Genomic DNA, 5,831 nt, shown 5'->3' on the forward strand with positions numbered 1-5,831 from the left:
GCTCTACAGCCTATGTGTAAAGCGACTATCGCCTCCGGAGAATAATGGCTTCCGTTTCACTTCCGCCTTCTAAATCACGCGTGACTCATTGGCTGCTCTAACCCGGAAGCACAGAGCGGAAAGGATTCTGGGAAATGTAGTTCTGAGCTTAGGCGGGCATGCTGGTCAGGATACCCAGGTGGATTCTGATGGTTGAGCACCTGTCCCCAACTGCTAATTGTTTGAGAGCCTTGGGACTCACTTTTCAAGCTTCTTATAATTATTCTCTCTATACTCGCAACGACTCTCAACGCTTTAAATACAATTTATACACTTAAGACTCAAACATCCACCTGCAGCCCTACACCTCTAACCCGAATTCCAAACTGAATGAGACTTTCTCTACTTGGATATTTTATAAACACTTTAAAATGTCACAAATCAAACTCCAGATTCCACCTTCTCAAACTCAGATAACAGCGACCTTATCTTTCCACTTGTAAACTTTGGCAACACCCTCAACCCTTTTGTTTGTCCCATTGATCCACCAGAATGGTTAGTTTTACCTTGACCAGTAACCCAGAACCTGATCACTTTGCCAGAAATGTTTTCCATGCCCCTGTGTCAACTCAAGAGAGGTCATGGCAGGACTCAGAAAAGTCAGGGTTAGCACTTCATGGTCCTCTTTTATGATACCTGAGCCAGAAAATTAGGAGGCACAGCTTCCAGGTAAAGACGTTTATCTGGGTGGTGTGAGCATTAATGGAGCACAAAGAAATATCCACCTCCTAACAAAAGTTCTAACCCTAACTCTCCCAAGAGACTGACATCTCCAGTAAATTGCTTACCACCTGTTTCTCCTTTTGTATAAAAGGGCCACATCCTAAAGTTGTTGCAAGATTCAAAAGAGAAATGCAAGTAACTGATTACTTCTCATCAGGGATAAGAAGTTGGCAGTTTAAGCCCAACTTGAGAGGTGAGCAAAGGTGGAAAGACTCCAGGACAGGAGTGTCAGAGACAGCAGGAGCACTGCTCAGCAATACTGGTCTGACTGACTTTGAGTCCATGTATATTCTTCTAAATTCTCCCATTCAACTACACCAAGCACAGGGAAGATTCCTTCTTCAACCCTGCCTTCTCGGGAAAGGGAAATCTTTGTGTATTGTTGGTGGGATTGCAAATTGACTTGGCCACTATGAAAAACAGTATGGATGTTCTCAAAAAATTCAAAATAGAATTACCTTAGTGACCCAGTAATTCCATTTCTGTGTATTTATCTTTAAAAATTCAAAACACTAATTTGAAAAGATATATGCACCTCTATATTTACCACAGTGTTATTTAAAACAAATGGCAAGATATGAAAGCAACCTAAGTGCCCATTAATACATGATTAGATAAAGATGTGGTACATACTATATACAACAGCCATAAAAAAGAATGACATAGCCCTAACCAGTTTGGCTCAGTGGATAGAGCGTCGGCCTGCAGACTGAAGGGTCCCAGATTCGATTCGGGTCAAGGGCATGTACCTTGGTTGTGGGCACATCCCCAGTAGAAGGTGTGCAGGAGGCAGCTGATTGATGTTTCTCTCTCATCAATGTTTCTATCTCTCTATCCCTCTCCCTTCCTCTCTGTAAAAAAATCAATAAAATATATATTTTTTAAAATGACATATTACATTTATGACAACATAAATAGATGGACCTAGAGGATATTATGCTAAATGAAATAAGTCAGACAAAGAAAGACAAATACCATATGATTTCACTTATATATGGAATCTAAAAAGCAAAATGAATGAACAAACAAAACAGACACAGACTCATAGATACAGAGAACAAACTGATGGCTGCCAGAAGGGAGTGGGTTGGAGATCTGGGTGAAAAAGATGAAGAGGTTAAGAAGTTCAAATTGGCAGTTTCAAAATAGTCATCAGGATGTAAAGGACAGCATAGGAAATATAGTCAATAATATTTTAATAACTATGTGGTGACAGGTGAGTACTAGAATTATCAGGGAAATCATTTAGTAAATTATATAAATGTCTAATTATGATAGGCAATTAGACAGACATGAACAAAGCAATGGAGATGGGCCAGGTACTAAAGGTCACCAGGGCAGAAAGCCTCAGTTGCTTATTATAGAGTGGAACCTCAGCCCCCTAGCAAATCTCTGGTCATTCGACTGGGACTCCCAACCCCCACCTTTCATATTGCTGGTCATTCCATTTTCAGCGGTTCTCAACCTGTGGGTCGAAACCCCTTTGGGGGTTGAACGACCCTTTCACAGGGGTCGCCTAAGACCATCGGAAAACACATATATAATTACATATTGTTTTGTGATTAATCACTATGCTTTAATTATGTTCAATTTATAACAATGAAACTGGGGGTCACCACAACATGAGGAACTGTATTAAAGGGCGGCGGCATTAGGAAGGTTGAGAACCACTGGTTTAGACCCTCTGACCTTTCCTCCTTAGAGATCACTTCTAAGCCTTAGTTGTATCTCAGCTCCAGGCTCAGCAAAGCAGCAACACCTACAAGTGATGCCAAGGTTGACCTCAGGAAGAGCTGCATTGAATAATGACCCTGGCACTGACCAATCAATCAGTGGAGACCCCAACCCTGAAAGGGCACACCTGGAAAGCTGCTGAATAGTCTATTGAGAGCTTCCCCTGGGACCTCCCCTAAAATCTCCACCCTTAAAACCCTTAGATCAGCGGTTCTCAACCTGTGGGTCACGACCCCTTTGGGAATCTTTTTAAAATCCTGATTTCTGGGCCTCAGCATCCGGAAATTCTGTTTCGTTATGGGGTGGGGCCACAGCATTAGTAACAAAGAAACAGAATTTCCGGAGGATGATTCCCAGGTGATTCTAATGTGCAGCCAAGGTTGAGAACCACTGGACTAGATAAATAGGCTGTGCTGCTACTCCAGGTATTGTGCCTGCCTATACAAGCTACGGGCACCTGCTCTTGCGAACTATTAAAAGTCTTGTTTTCACCATACTTCTGTCTCCAGTCCATTATTTTAATTCAGACAGGTGAGCATTTCTCATACAGATGTTGGATATTTTCTGTTTGCTACTAGCTCATATTCTTCCCAGCCCTGTTGCCCAGGAAGGCTAATCTTATCGTCCACATTAAGAGATTTATTTGCCCTCTGGCTTCCTGTTGGGTTGTGTCAATGGGGTAGGATTAGCAAGAGGGAAGAAGAGTGAGATTTAGATATTTGTTCCCTCGTGTCCTTCCCTGCAGGCCACTGAGGGCTGGCTGCATCCATCAGACCAAATTCTCTACTCCTGTAATGCAAATTTCTCTTAATAGCCATCAATTACTGCACAATGCCTTGTGATTTCCCCAAACCCTGCCCATACTTTTGTAAATATGGCCTTGTTACACTCTTCTCGAGTTATTCTAAATTCAGTGTGTCATCTGAAGCCTATTGGGACTTGCTGGATATCGTAAAGGGTAGCAGGATTGGCACCAGAAAAGAAACTCTCAAAGTAGGAGTCGAGGACTGGGTTGGTTACACTTTGAAAAGCTCCAGGATGACCTCATTGTGAGGGGAAAATGGGGCTTGGGGAACACATGGCAGAAAGTGGCATCACAATTACTCAAGTTATCATCAATGTCAGTCTTGTATGAGGTGCAGGTGAAAGCACTGGGAAAGCAAGTAATGCAGTCCCACTCATTGCTGTGGCAATAAGAGTGTTGTAACATTTGTAGAATCCCTCGCTTAAGACAGCCAGAGAGAGACACACACACACAGGAAATGGAAAATATTACAAGTTGTGAATCACACCTCCAATAAAAGAAAAGAACAACTGCAGTGATTTTTCTCTGAGTATAATAGTTGTTAAAGAACAAAATTCAACCGAGCAAATTTGTGACAGACTCACATGTCTCTGGAATGTGATTACTAAACCCACCCATCCCTGGAATGGCGATGACTCACTGACCTTTCCGTGGAATGAGATCACTAAACCCACCCATCCCTGGAATGGCGATGATTTACTGTAAATGTGATATGGCCCCACCCCAGAAGGAACACCTTGTATGGACATATACATTGACTAACCAACCAGCTCTCGCCAAGCACCCCAAGCCCTTGTGCCTTCCTCATTCTCCTTAAAGAGTTCTAATCGCTGCACATTCTGCTGCTCTCCCTTTTCGAGACAACCCGGCAGGTCTTTCCTCTGATAAAGCTTGTGTCACCTGATTCTGGCCTCCGACTGATCTTTCAATTTGAAGATCCAATTGGCTCTAATAAGCTATTCGTGAATTGGACAGCATCCCATGTAGCAACAAGAAGGGTGCTCCAAGGGGTTGTACAAAATGGAAAGTTTTTACCAGAAGAAGAGTGGGCAAGAGGGCTACTAACAAAAGAAAAGAATGCGTTGTTTTTAGACCAGGACATCAACTACTAGGGGGAAGGGAATGGCAACCATTTTCATCATATGGATTTCCTGCTATTTCTATTGGGGTTAGAGAGGGCCCATGTGACAGGTGATATCATGGTGTTGACCAGAAAATTCCAGACTTTTTGATTAAATGTCTGGGAGAGGTTGAAGCAGCAACTAGGTCAGGTATTAAATCTAGGTTTGGTAGCATTAGCTTTAACACAAGTGACTCCATTTTGGGCTAGTGTTTTTCTTTCACATCACCATACTATTACCTCCATCCTATCACATAGCCGTGTAGTTACCATTTATTTTTTTCATGATGAGAACATTTGAGATCTACTCTTTTAGCAACATTCAAATACAAGATGTAGCATTATTAGTATAATCGCATCGCTACACATTACAACCCCAAAGTTGTTAATCTGATAACTGTAAGTTTGTGCTTTTTTTCAGTTGAGCTCACTCTCTATTCCACCTCATTTTGTGGTCCTTCCTTCCTTCCTTCCTTCCTTTCTTTTCTTTTTTTTTTTTTGTCAAAGGCAAACAACAAAAACTGAGCAAGTAAGGAGGTTGATTTTATTCAGGCTATTGCAATAGGGAAAACTACCCACATTTGAAAATCAGAGTGTCTCCGCAGGGTGGTTTTGTTTTAAAACTTTATAGGGAAAAATAGGCGAGTTATAGGTGGAAGGATTGCACATTTGGGATTATTGCTGTAATCAGGGGAGTCTGTTAGCTGAACAAGAAATGTTTACCTCTGTGTCTAGATGGTTTGTTGGGAAGGGGACAAATATTTCACCTACTCATTTATGAGACAAAAGAATGGGAATTTGGAGGGGTTGTGTCTGGCCTTGTTATAGGTAAACAAGCTGATCATCAGTGAGTCTTATCTGTGTCACCTGGGAAAGGGAGGTTCTTTGTGGTAGTAAGTCATTCCTGAAACATGGTTTTCCAACAGCACAGGTAAAGTTCAATATTGTTACTCTGCTGTATTTGAAACACAGATACAAATGTCTGCTTTACTCTAAGACACCTTACCTGTCTTCAATTAAAACATTATTTTATTTTTTGAGCAGTGGTTCTCAACGGAGAGCATTTTGTAGTGCTGGAGATTATTTTGTCGTGTCACAACTGGGTTTTGGTAGGGTGCTACTGGCATCTAATGGTGGAATCTGGAAATGCAGCTAAACATCTCAAAGGCGCAGGAGAACCTCCCGCAGAATGAAATGGTCACAAATTCGTACCTATCAATAGTCGCTTTAGACCTGACCGGTTTGGCTCAGTTGGCTCAGTGGATGGAGCGTCGGTCTGCGGACTGAAGGGTCCCGGGTTCGATTCCAGTCAAGGGCGTGTACCTTGGTTCCTGGCATACCCCAGGTCGGGGGTGTGCAGGAGGCAGCTAATCAATGTTTCTTGCTCATCTGCTTCTAACTCTCTATTCC

The sequence above is a fragment of the Myotis daubentonii genome, chromosome 5, assembly GCF_963259705.1.
Source record: "Myotis daubentonii chromosome 5, mMyoDau2.1, whole genome shotgun sequence".
Classification (NCBI taxonomy): domain Eukaryota; kingdom Metazoa; phylum Chordata; class Mammalia; order Chiroptera; family Vespertilionidae; genus Myotis; species Myotis daubentonii.